This window comes from Puma concolor, chromosome E2, assembly GCF_028749965.1.
Source record: "Puma concolor isolate L17-30 chromosome E2, mPumCon1.1.hap2, whole genome shotgun sequence".
NCBI lineage: Eukaryota > Metazoa > Chordata > Mammalia > Carnivora > Felidae > Puma > Puma concolor.
In genome coordinates, this window is record NC_141681.1 from 9055060 (window position 1) to 9068356 (window position 13297).

Here is a 13297-nt window from a genome sequence, read left to right on the forward strand (position 1 = left end):
TAATTATTCACAGATTGCTTAGGGCCAAACGCTGTCTGCTGGGGCAAGAACGATTCGTTGGTTACCTACAACTCCAGTGCAGACAGGAAAACTTATTTCCCACGCAGCAAAGGAACAGCCTCCATGAGGTACAGCAGTGGACTAGTTGAGATTTCCAAAAGGGAAATTTGCATTATTTATACTTCCAAATTATACACTGGTGCCTAAAACAAAGCACAAAGTACCTAGAAGATGTTTGACGATCTAGTCTTGCGTAACGGAATGCAATTAATAGGCAGCTCTTCCAGATTCTGGAACTAACAAATCTCTCAACAACGGTTGTTGGCAGAGAAGCAACCACACCGATCCATCGCAACTGGGAACAGTCTCTTCTGGGCAGAAGTGACCCAGATTTGGCAGCAGCTAGGTTTAAGACCCAAGGGAGACTCTTCATGTTACCAGCAGAAGACTTGGGGACCATGTCTATGGTGTGCAGGAGGATTCTGGAAGTTCAGGGTCTACCGGAATGCCAACGCATGATTATTTTAGCAGAATCCCTCCCTCTTCGAGATGCAGTCAATAGTCTCTGGGTGCACCTGGAAAGAAATTTTACATTCTGTGCTATAGTTGAAGTGATCTTGTATTTTGAAGATACAGAATGTTAGCTTTCCCAACTCAAAGGGAAATTTCTGCAGGCTGTTTTCCCCACACCTCTTCTCCTTGATGAGGAGTAGATATTTAATTTTTGGCCCAACAAATGTCTTCACCACCTATGAAGAGACAGGAGGCTTTCTTCTTCCTGCTGGATTCCCACTATGGCATTTCCCCGACTATAGTCTCTACCATGGAAAAACACTCTCAGAGTTGTAACTAGGAAACAAAATCCCCGAGGTATTAAAAAAAAAAAAAAAAGAAAGAAAGAAAGAAAGAAAGAAAGAAAGAAAGAAAAAAAAAGACAGGGTAATGCAATGTGTGGAATTTGGATTAAGCTCTAAAAGGTTTTTAATTCTGTCTCCACTGGTTACTATTTGTGTGACCTTAGACAAGTTCAATTACTTCTCTAAACCTCAGTTTCTTCATGGATATCACATTTTTTTTTTCAGGTTATCGTGATGATAAAAACAGATCCCTCCAATATAGTAAGTATCTTATACAGTCCCTGGCAACAAATTGAATCCCACAATTATTGTCTCTTTTAAAAAGAAATGTGATACCAAGCCCAGATAGCACTTTAAAAATCCAGAACAGCTCCCCTTATTTCAAATAAAACACTGTGAAATCTTAAAGGGAAAGACAGGACAGAAGGCTGAGAAAAGTTCTAACAAAAGGAAGAGACAACCACCAATAACAGGATTTGTCATAATCATTTCTGAAGATCTTTCCTGAGTAACACAGGGCTCTTGCACAATGGCCAACCGTGAATTTGACAACCAGAATGATTGTTTTGGTCTGTGGTAGGTCAGAGAACAACAGTAGACCAGAAGGCCACGGGAGGGATTTAAATTGGTAAATCTCTCAACCTTTCCTGACAAGTTAAGTGTAGTCAGCCTTGACAGAAGCTGCCAGTGGAGACTTCTGGGTTTCCAGGGACCCCCACCCAAGTTGACACCCTGGATGTTAATAGGCCTCACTGTGTTTGTTTTGGATGTGGTAACAAGTGTGAATAGGACGAGCCCTTCCCTGGATTCGTACACATCATCGCTTCTTGGATTTCCCTAAATTGAAAAATGAGGTTTCTTATTGAGAGTGCAAGATCAGAGAATGAGGTCATAGCCCCTTTTCGGTAGCCGCTTTGGGCCAGAGACCAAAGTCAGACTTGCGGCTTCGATCTAACATATTTCAGAAGAACAAAACATATGGCGCATAATGTATGCTACGCATTTAGAAGGACGAGTGAGACTTCTGTGCTTAGTTTCTCCCTCTTCTTTCTGTGCACACCCTCAAAATGCCTCCAGCCCACCACACTTGTTAGCAGTGATGGACACAGATGGAATCTCAGGGAGGCTGCTGTTTCTGTTAGTTGATGATGAGAAGGAAGGTATTCTATGCGAGTCCATCTGTCTTCCACCACCCCACGATGTCAAGATGAAGAAAGGCCATCAGGAAAATCAAGGCCAAACACAGAAGTGAGAAGTGCGTATAGTAACTCTGAAGACAGAGTCCTGCTGATTCATGGTGATGATGGTAATGACAACAGTTGAATTATTTACAGAGCACACATGAAGCACTGTGGTGAGAGCTTAGCCTATGTTCTTTTTTGGTCATTCGCATAACAATCCACTTGTCTTCACCACTTTCCACACGAAAACAAGGAGACTTCAAGGGATGAAGTCAAACTTGCTGCCAGTCCCCCGCTGGAGAATGACGGTGGAGGGATTTGAACTCGTCTCTGGAAAGTCTGTAGCCCGCCCCGTGAGCTTAGGTTAAGGATAGGTGGCGTAAGCTAGCTGGATACTTGGCCATTTGCTCGTTCGGGATCATTTTCTGCCTGTTGACACGTGGCCGGCACCAGAAAAGGTGAGGAGGTCGACATGCGTTCAGTGGTGCTCCCTCAAGAGGTCAGGGAGGAAGATCCGAGCATGAACAAATCTCTCTGCCCCAGTGTGGCAAGTGGAACAAAAGGTTTGGGTCGGGGATGCCCTGGATCCTTTCCTGGTTTGAGTGGAAACACAATGCACGGAGAAAAATTGGATGAACAAAACCACAGAAGTAAGAAGGAGTAAGTGAGGTACCTGTGAACGGGAGCCAACGGCTGTGTGGTGAAGGAGGCGGGGAGGTGGCACAAGGTGGGCGGGAAGACCTGAGGGGTGGGCCAGGTTAGATCAGGGAAGATCTTGTGACCTCAGTTCCGGAAGTTAGCCTGCGTCCCCCGCACACACCTGGAGGTTGAGTCGTATCATTGCAGAGTAAGAATCAAGCTCTAAAACTCTCTCTCTGTGACCCAAAAGCATAAGTTAGTCTGAAGAAGAGGGGCAAGAGTGGAGACAGGAAGCCTGTTTAGGGAAGGACTGGAATGGCTTGAGCTGCAACCATTATAACTGAGATTGAGTGAATTCAGAAGGTATTTGAGGTCGGCCAGCAGAACTTGGGGGCCAACTAGAGGTGGGTTCAACGTGGAGGCAGAAGGTGAGGAGGGATCTCGGGTGACTGGCTACACGACTGTTGGGACCTGGGCTAGTCCTGAGACCGTTCCATTGAGAATCAGTGATTGAAAAGAAATGTATGGTTCCTCCCAGCAAGCACTTTGGTTTCCTAACTACTCCCAAAGCCCTACTTCCTCATGACCCCCATACGTGTCCAGAACTTTATGGGTTGAAATAGAGACTTCTCTCTCAACGCTTGTGGTTGGTCCAAAAGAGAGTCAGACTAGTCAACGTCTAGCTCGTGGTCCACAGCCAAACCAAACCTTCATCCTCAGGGGAATCAGGGTTGTAATAGCCACAGAATCTGTCTCCTGCAGAGTCACGTGGCTTTTCCCAGCTTCCTGATGTCGCGATCTATGGATAGTTGAGTCATATCTTCCTAGTATAGGAGTTGCCATGAACACTTCCTCTTAAAATTGTTTTTAACGTTGATTTATTTTTGAGAGAGAGGGAGAGAGAGAGAGAGGGAGAGAGACAGACAGAGCACACCAGAGGAGGGACAGAGAAAGGAGACACAGAATCTGAAGCAGGGCTCCAGGCTCCAAGCTGTCAGCACAGAGCCTGATGCGGGGCTTACACTCAGGAACCGGGAGATCATGACCTGAACGACGTTGAATGCTTAACTGACTGAGCCACCCAGGCGCCCCAATGCTTCCTTTTTCATTAGCTATTTTGATCCGCATGTGTTGAGATTCTGCCTTGCCGTTCATAACAACAGGTAAAGCTTTCACTTTGGGTGTGTTTATGCTTCCTTACTCATAACAGGCTACCCAGTTGGCTCCTGTGTAGCCTCGAGAGAAGCCGTATTTAGCATGGGATTTTGGAGGGATGTGGGAGATTTTCTGGTTCAAGTCCTTTCTTTTGGTGGGCTTGAGGACAATAGGTTCCTTTCCAGTTGTTCTCGGGAAGAACTGCCTGGGGATCATTTCTGATGCAGGCGGCCTGGAAATCTAATCAGAGTATCCTCACCCCCATCCTCTAAACCCAGTGGCAGCTCAAATAATTTTGAGCACAATTTGCCGGGCTCTGTAGGTGATCTCTCATTTTCTGCTTTTCTCCTCCTCCTCCTCCTCAGGAGCAAGTCCACGCTTTACAGAAGAGCCACTGGGTGATGTCCAGCAGCAGAAAAGAGACCACTGTCATGAGCTGTGGGAGCAAGGCCGAACGGATCGCGGTCACCCAGAACTGTGAGAGCCTCCAGGTACAGAATCTGGAGAATCCGTACACATACACGTGCGCGCACACACACACACACACACACACACACGCACACGCACACACACACACACATTTACAGAGCACATGCTCTACTGTTCAGAAAGAAACTTGGGAAAATGGATAGTGTGTCTGCACAGCTCAGTGGGCCAGAGGTATGAGGGCTTGCAAACTTCTGCAGACCTCTAGCAATCTGTGTCCAGCCCCCACTGAATGATGTCCACCTTGCTCCCTAACCTTTCAGGCTCTTCTTTTCCCCCAGACCTATGCAAACACCACCCTACCTGCCAGCTAACCCTCCCCACCCTCCTGTCTAAGATTGGGCAGCATCCTGCCCCCCCAGAGACCTCCAAACTGGATTACGTGTCCCCGCCTGAGTTCCCAATGTATGGCTCTGTGTTAGCCCTCTTTGCCCTGTTTCATAATGATCGTTTTACCCCTCGGTATGCCTCAACTTTCATCTGCAGTTTTCACAGTATACTCCCTCGGTGCGTACTCCCTAAATGTTGGATCTTGTAATGAAGGAATGGGGAGACGGCTCTGCCCACCCCTCTCCTCAATCAGTGTGAAACCAGGAAGGGACTATGGCCTCCTTTCCACCAGGCCCCATGCTATGGGATTTTTCTAGGGGGGGCTACTCCAGCCAGAGCAGAGAAAGAAAACTTAACCAACTTGATCCGGCACTTCCCCAGCCACGGTGGGCTCATCGCTGTGTGGCCAGACCCTTTACTTCCCTAAGGGCCTCGGAGAACACCAGGCTCCCCGAGGAGATGAAGCCACGTGTGGATATCGGTGACATATCCTTCAAGGAAGGCCTACACACCCGTCTCTCAGACGCTGGACGTGCTTTCCCAGGTCAAGACCTTAGGGAGAAAGCCCAGCCATGCCCTCCTCTTCTTAATGCTCTGCACTCGGCCCCAGCGATGCCACTGCCCATTGTCAGCACGTTCTCCAGCACGTTCTCACTGGTACCAACTTGTGGGTGCAATGCTTCAACTCCCTGGGCTGGCTTCCCGATCTCCACTAATCACTCTAAGTGTGCCCATGTCTCAAGGATGCCTAATACATGCCAGGTTGGGAAGTTGGGGGGGGGGGGGTACAACCAGGTTTTAACCTCCCTGTCCACTTCTTTCCTGATGCTTCTGGTATTGCTTTACATACAGATTTTCAAAACTGTATCTCTCTCCTTCATTGACAGATATGGTGGGAGTTATTTTTCCCTGTATAGGCTCCTCAACACATTGGTCTCTTCCAGGTTACATTGGAGTGTCAAGATACCACTTTAGGTTCTGCCTCTCCCATAATGCCCTTGAGAGCTTAAATCCAGTCTTACTTTTCTTTACTATCTTGATAGGAATCTAGTACTAGAGACCTACGCATATTTGGCAATTGATATGTATTTGTGAAAAGAAATGGAATGCAATTATCTACAATGAAAAGAGTCAGTAAAGGAGGCATGATTTGGCAGACCAGCCATCTGCAGAAGAATGTGGATATTTAGGGGAACCTGGGTGGCTCAGTCGGTTGAGCATTCGACTTCAGCTCAGGTCATGATCTCACAGTTCATGAGTTCAAGCCCCACGTTAGGCTCGCTGCTGTCAGCCTGTCAGTGCAGAGCCCACTTCAGATTCTCTGGCCCCCTTTCTCTGCCACTCCCCTGCTTGCACTCTCCCCAAAATAACGTCTCCGGAGGCAAGGGAAACAAAAGCAAAAATGAGCTATTGGGACCTCATGAAAATAAAACCTTCTTCACAGCAAAGGAAACAATCAGCAAAACTAAAAGGCAACCAACAGAATGGGAGAAGATATTTGCAAATGGCATTATCAGATAAAGGGTTATTATCCAAAATCTATAAAGAGCTTATCAAATTCAACACCCAAAACACAAATAATCCAGTGAAGAAATGAGCAAAAGACATGAATAGACACTTCTCCAAAGAAGACACCCAGATGGCCAACCGACACATGAAAAAATGCTCAACATCACTCATCACCAGGGAAATACAAATCAAAACCACAATGAGATATCACCTCAGCCCTGTCAGAATGGCTGACATTAACAAGTCAGGCAACAACAGATGTTGGGGAGGGTGCGGAGAAAGAGCATCTCTTTTGCACTGCTGGTGGGAACGCAAACTGGTGCAGCCACTCTGGGAAACAGTATGGAGGCTCCTCAAAAAAAGTAGAATTAGAACTACCCTACGACCCAGCAGTTGCACTACTAGGCATTCATCCAAGAGATACAGGTGTGCTGTTTCAAAGGGACACATGCACCCCCATGTTTATAGCAGCACAATCAACAATAGCCAAAGTATGGAAAGAGCCCAAGTGTCCAAAGATAGATGAATGGATAAAGACACACACACACACACACACACACACACACACACACACACACACACAAAATGGAGTATTACTCAGCAATCAAAAAGAATTAAATCTTGCCATTTGCAACTATGTGGATGGAACTAGAGGGTATTATGCTAAGTGAAATTAGTCAGTCGGAGAAAGACAAAAATCATATGACCTCACTCATGAAGATTTTAAGACATAGAACGGGTGAACATAAGGGAAGGGAAGCAAAAATAATATAAAAACAGGGAGGGGGAAAAAACATAAGAGACTCTTAAATATGGAGAACAGAGGGTTCCTGGAGGGGTTGTGGGAGGGGGGATGGGCTAAATGGGGAAGGGGCATTAAAGAATCTACTCCTGAAATCCTTGTTGCACTATATGCTAACTAACTTGGAGGTAAATTTAAAAAATACAATTTTAAAAATTTTAGAAAAGGAAAATAAAAAAGGAAATTAAAGACTGAATTTAACAGAAAAAAAATGTGGATATTTAATAATCATTCGAAGTATCTTTGATTCTTTAGCAGGGTCCTGATAACAATTTGCTTTTGGCTCAGTGGTAAAATGAAACAAAAAAATAAATAAAAATGAGTGTAAAAATCATTGTGAGCCATGATATACTCCCTAGAATGTCTAAGGAGGGGAAGAAGGATACCATCAAATGATGGAGAGATGGTGGGGCCACCGGAACGCTCGTGCGTTGCTGGTGGGAATATAAAAGGGTAAAAACCACTCGGGAAAACTGCTGAACAGTTTCTTAAAAAGTTATTGGGGCACCTGGGTGGCGCAGTCGGTTAAGCGTCCGACTTCAGCCAGGTCACGATCTCGCGGTCCGTGAGTTCGAGCCCCACGTCAGGCTCTGGGCTGATGGCTCAGAGCCTGGAGCCTGTTTCCGATTCTGTGTCTCCCTCTCTCTCTGACCCTCCCCCGTTCATGCTCTGTCTCTCTCTGTCCCAAAAATAAAATAAACGTTGAAAAAAAAAATTTAAAAAAAATAAAATAAAAAGTTACATGCACACCTGCCTAATGACACAGCAATTCTATTCCTAGATGTTTGTCCGAGAAAAATAAAAACATAGATCCACGAAAAAAGACTTGTGTATGAACAAACGTTCTTGGTACCTTTACTCATAACAGCCAAATGCTGGGAAAAGAGCAAATGTCCATCAACTGGAAAATGGATTAACTAACTGTAATATATTCATATAATAGAATATTACTCAGCAAAAAAAAAAAAAGGAAAAGAAAGGAAAGGAAGGAAGGAAGGAAGAAAAAGAAAGAAAGAAAGAAAGAAAGAAAGAAAGAAAGAAAGAAAGAAAGAAAGAAAGAAAGAAAAAGGGCGGAATAAACTACGTACAACAATGTAGATGAATTTCAAAAATAATGTGCTGAGTGAAGTCAGACCCAAAAGTACATACTGTATAATTCCATTTATATGAAATTCTAGAATATGCAAAACTAACCTACAGTGATAGAAATCAGATCCGTGGTTGCCTCTGAGGTAAAGAATTGACTGGAAAACGGGACAAGGGAACTTTTTGTGGGGATGGAAACATTCTGTGTCCCGGTTGGGGTCAGTGAAGTTACACAAGTGTATGTGTTTGTCAAAAGTGACTCAACAGTACAGTCAAGAGCGTTTCACTGTATGTAAATTACACCTCCACTAAAGAAACTCGTTTTGGATGTTTTCTCAAATCTCAAACAGAAAAGTCTAGATTTGGGGGGAGCGGGCAGAAAGACCTGGGGAAAGCACGTGGTCCCACCCACGGTATAGATGGAGAAACTGAGTCCCCAAAAGGAGAAGGGACCTGTTTAATATCACACAGACTTGGTGGCCGAGACAGGATTAGAACTCAAGGGACTCACTCTACAGGAGGGTGGGGAGTTTCCCTGAGTGACCAAATCCAAGGGGACTGCTGAGGATTACTTCCACCTTGCTCTCTTCTTGCTTTAAGACCATCGACGAATTGACCACTGGACCTCAGTCAGCCTCCTGTGCCGTTTTCCACAACTATACCTGCTCCATGCCCTGCCCCCCCACAGCCTCTTCTGATGGTATTTCTCCAAGGGGGATGATTTCCAGAGCTCCAGCTCCATGGAGGCCAGCACAGAGCTGGACTAGCTAGAAGGAAGTCTTTTAGGACATCTTTAGACTACTAGAAAGTCTCTAAATGCGATTCAGCAGCTTAGAGGACAGGTAGAGGAAAACCTAATAGCCAGAAATCAGGGAAAGTATCCTATGACCAGATTCAGGAGAAACTCAGGCTATTACGGAGACTGGGGAGAAGTCACTCAGTTAGGCAAAAATCAAAGTGAAGACAATTACCCAGCATCAGCTATACAAACCGGGCCAGCCAACTGGCTCTGATCTAAACTGTCTCTTTCATTTACCAGACTGAGTCTCCTCCTGGTGACCCCCACTGCCACCGCTGATTCTTTTCCCTTTCCTTTAACCAGACATCACTTGGATCCCCGTGACCATGGTGGAAAGGGCCATCCAGGGGACATGTGGCTTCCAGCCCCAGCACCTCTGAAGAAGGCAGGACAAGGAGCCTATCAAGCCATGTAGCGTCCTTCTGATATAAAGCCTGAAGTCTTCATCCTAAAAATAACAGGATGGAATGCTCCCGTCGGATCTGGACACACTGCATGTCAACTTTGATGGAACGCATTTGGTTCCTGGTTGAGTTTGCTCCTTAGTCTCTGCTCTGTTCAACCCGTGAAGCCCTCTGTAGGGTGTCCATCCCGTCTCCTTCGCTGGGGACTGCTGCACATCTACTCTTATAAAATACACACACACACACACACACACACACACACACACACACACACACACGTCTTGGGAAGGCCGGCCATGAGTTCCCAGTTGCAGGCTCTCTCTTGCAGAGAGGAAAGCCAGCTATGCCAAACTTTGCGTAAGTTCCAAGGTGCCATTTCTCATTCCAATGCCAGGCACTCGGTAGAGGCTTTAACAACAACATATTGATTGGTAAAGAATGAGTGAATACTTGTTTTCCAGAATCCGTGGTATTTCATCTCAATGTAATCTGGGGGAATGAACCAACTTGAGTTTTGGAGTTCAGCCAATCTCTGTGTAAGGGCATACATCACCACACTAGGCATGAGCATAGCACATACCTTCTCTGAACTTCAGTTTTCCCGTGCGCTCTATGGGGAAAATAACCAAACTTCAAAGCAGGTGCTTTCAGCCTGGAGTCCATGGGCCTTCAAAGAGTCCTTAAAACGTAATATAATTTTTGGCATATTGTATTTTTTTTTTTTTTTTACGAAGGAAAGAGTTTCGTATTTCATCAGATCCTTTAACTAGGTCAGTAACTTCTTTAAAAAAAAATAAAGAAACCACTGTGGACTTGGACTTTTTTGTGAAGATGGACATAACGTTGATAAAGTGCCGGAGAACCGAAGAACCCCTTTTAACTGCTGTACAGTCGCTGGCTTGGTGGAAGGAGCCTTCTGAGCTTTGTACCAGGATGTCCCAATCCTTACGTGTCTGCCGCCCTCAAGATATGCCCTTTGCCCAGCCAACTAGGTCACCGTAGGCAAATCCCTTCCTCTCTCTGGCCTCAGTTTCTTGTCTGTAACATGAGACTGTTGAACTTGGTGTCCACCCAAACCTTGCAGATGTCAACATCCTGACTCTGTGCAGATGAAAACCAACCTGATCGGCCGTGTGCTTCATTTTCCAGAGGGCTAAGGAGAGTGGCCTCTGCCTTCTACCTCCAAGGATGTCTCAGTTAGTGAATGGAAGTCAGTTTCAGTGCAAAGACAAGTAGGGTTCTCACAACAGGGTGGGAGGGGATTCAGACTGGGACCCTTGGGATCCTCCCCTGGAAAACAGTGGTGGGCTCAAGGTAGCAAGGTTTTGCAGAAGCAAATGGGTTTTCAGAGGGGCAGAGTTCAGATGGGGGTCACAACTGCAGTGCTTGCTTCTGATCGCTCAATCAGCTGCAAAAGGAAACGGAGATAAAAATCACGTTTAGAGGACAAACCGCTGATTTGCATAAATTTAGGCAGAAAAGAACTCTCTTGGTTCTCTTCCTCCTTAGCTTGCTTCCAGGGGCTCTTAAAGGTCTCTCCTGGGGAAAACACACCTCCTATAGACCCCCAAGTCAGGGTAGACTTTCACTCTCACCCTTTCACTCTCACTCCTCTCTTCGGGAGAGAAGATGGGCATCTGAAGCGCCCGTTCCCGGCCCTTGCCAGCTACATCGAAGGCCTGATGTAAGATTCCAAGGAAAATGCCCAGAAAATGCAGTCTTCCTTGGTTAGTTCTTACATGGGTACGTTACTAGGCCGGGGAGAGTTGCTCATGAGAGGAGGCTGTGGGCGACTCCAAGGAGAGAGTTCTCCGTATGGAGGCTTCCACCAAATATTTATCTGATTCCCACATGAATCCACAGGAAATTGCACTATTCCCCAAGCACAGGCTGAACTCCGTCCATGCAGCTGATAAAAAACAACATGGGTCATTTTCACCTGACTCTTCTGCTTACCAGCTCGGGGATGCTGGTCAAGCCCCAATTTTACAGAGCCTCAGCTTTCCCATCTTTAAAATGGGCGAATAATAGTACCAATTGCAAAGGATCAAATACGGTCATGCGCAAAATATATCTGGCGCGCTGCCTGCCCGCCTCCGATTGATGTCGACTATTATATTAGTTATCTGTTACTACAAAAATCACCCCAAAACATTCCAATTCCAAGCAACACTCATGACCTCATAGTTTCTCAGGAATCCAACATGGCTTCGCTGGGTCCTCAGTTTCGCAACCTCTCAGAAGCCTATAATCGAGACTTCCGCTGGGGCTGTAGTGAGCCCAACACACGGCGAGAGTGGGAGCCACGTCCAAGCTTACTTACCTGGCTGTTGGCAGGACTCAGTTCCTTGTGGGTTGTTGGCCAGAAGCCTTACGTGGCAGTTCCTTGCCATGTGGACCTCTCCACAGGATAGCTCACTACGTGGCATCCGGCTTCATTAGATCAAGCAAACGAAAGAGCAAAAGAGAGTGGCAGATGGAAGTCATGGGCTTTGATAATCCATAAGGGGTAGCCAATCATTTTTGCTATATTCTGTTCATTAAAATCTAGGCCCAGCCCTCGAGGGGAGAGAAATGCACAAAGGTGTGAATCCTAGGAGGCAGGGATCATGGGCGGGGGGGGGTGCGGAGGGGAGGAATCTTTAGAAGGCTAGGTTCGAGTGGGTCGCACTTTTAAATAGGATGGTCAGAGTGAGCCTGAGAAGGTGACACCTGAGCCAACTCATGAAGAAAGTTTCGAGGAACTGTGTTCAGGCACGGGGAACAGAGAGCACCAGGACTCTTGGTCACAGGGTACCTGCAGGAGGAAAAATGCCTCCCTCCCCTGCACTGACGTCAGAGCAACTAGAATGATGGGGATTAAGCCTTAGGGAGCCGGCCCAGCCTCCCTCAGATCCCAGACCCTTTGGTGTATTTGAATTAAATAGAAATCTCAGAGCGTCTCAAGTATTTCCTAACCCCCTGATTAAGCGTATGTAGCTCAACCACCTGTACGAGAAATTAATATATTCTTGTGGCAGATGGATGCCCCCCCTCCAAAGATGTCCACATTCTAAACCCGGAACCTGTGAATATGTCATCTTATGTGGCAAAAGGGGCTTTGCAGATTTCCTTGTCCTGGATTATCCATGTTGATCCAGTGTAACCACAAGGGTGTTCACAAGAGGGAGGCAAGAAGGGCCGAATCAAAGATGTGACAAAGGAGCAGAGGTCAGAGTGACCCACAGCAACAAGCCAAGGAACTCAGATGGCCTCTAGAAGCTGAAAGAGGGAAGGAACAGATTCTCCCTGACTATAGCCCTGCCGACTCATTTGCTTTAGCCCCATAGACCCATTTCAACTTCCAGAACTCCTGGAACGGCTGACCTCCAAATCTGGCAGATACTAAATGTGTGTGGTTTTAAGCTGCTCAGTTTGTCGTAAGGCAAAAGGAAGGCAAAAGGATGTTAATGCACCTGCAAAATTATCTTAATAAAGATATACGTAGCGCTCACATAGCGCAGGACCCTGTTTTAGCCCTTTACAAATAACAATTCATTATTTAATCCCCATAAGAATTCCTCAAGGGAGGTGTTATCAGTATCTTCAGTTTATAGATGAGGTCCTCTAAGCACAGAGGGTTTAAGTGATCTACCCAGGGTCACACAGCTCCGAGTGGCATGGTCAGGATTTGAATTCAGGTCTTCTAGCTTCAAGGGCAATGCATTTCTGCTCTGATTGAATTTCTCACATTGGCCTTTGTGACCTCAACACGACCTCTGCCTTTCTCGAGCCTGGATGATCACTGTGGTTCTTCCTTCCGGTGGGCCCTCATCCGATGCTGGCAGACCCATGGACGGTGCTCAGAAAGGACCTCAGAAACCACTAAAGCAGCGTGGAAGCTACTGCGTGGTTTCCATTTCTGCGGGAACCACAGAGGCAAAATGGTAATCCATCTTGGCTCTTAATTTTATAACGTAACCCGTTATTTTTTATAGAAACATAATTCACATACCATAAAATTCACCCTTTAAAAGATAAAGTGCGTGGTTCTTAGTATATTCACAAGG

At 46.1% G+C, this 13297-nt stretch overlaps 1 long non-coding RNA gene across 6 annotated transcripts in view; it reads left to right on the forward strand.

Annotated features, from left to right (window-relative positions):
- Nucleotides 1-13297, forward strand: part of LOC147573352 (uncharacterized) — an 802611-nt gene that overhangs the window by 744051 nt on the left and 45263 nt on the right. For 4 of the 6 annotated variants that reach the window (XR_015244674.1, XR_015244671.1, XR_015244670.1 and 1 more), the window contains exons 8-9: nt 1083-1118; nt 4198-4323. This is a non-coding gene — a long non-coding RNA (uncharacterized LOC147573352). Of the gene's footprint in view, nt 1-1082; nt 1119-4197; nt 4324-9147; nt 11813-13297 lie in introns of those variants that run through there. The other 2 variants (XR_015244675.1, XR_015244672.1) reach the window with 2 other exon arrangements.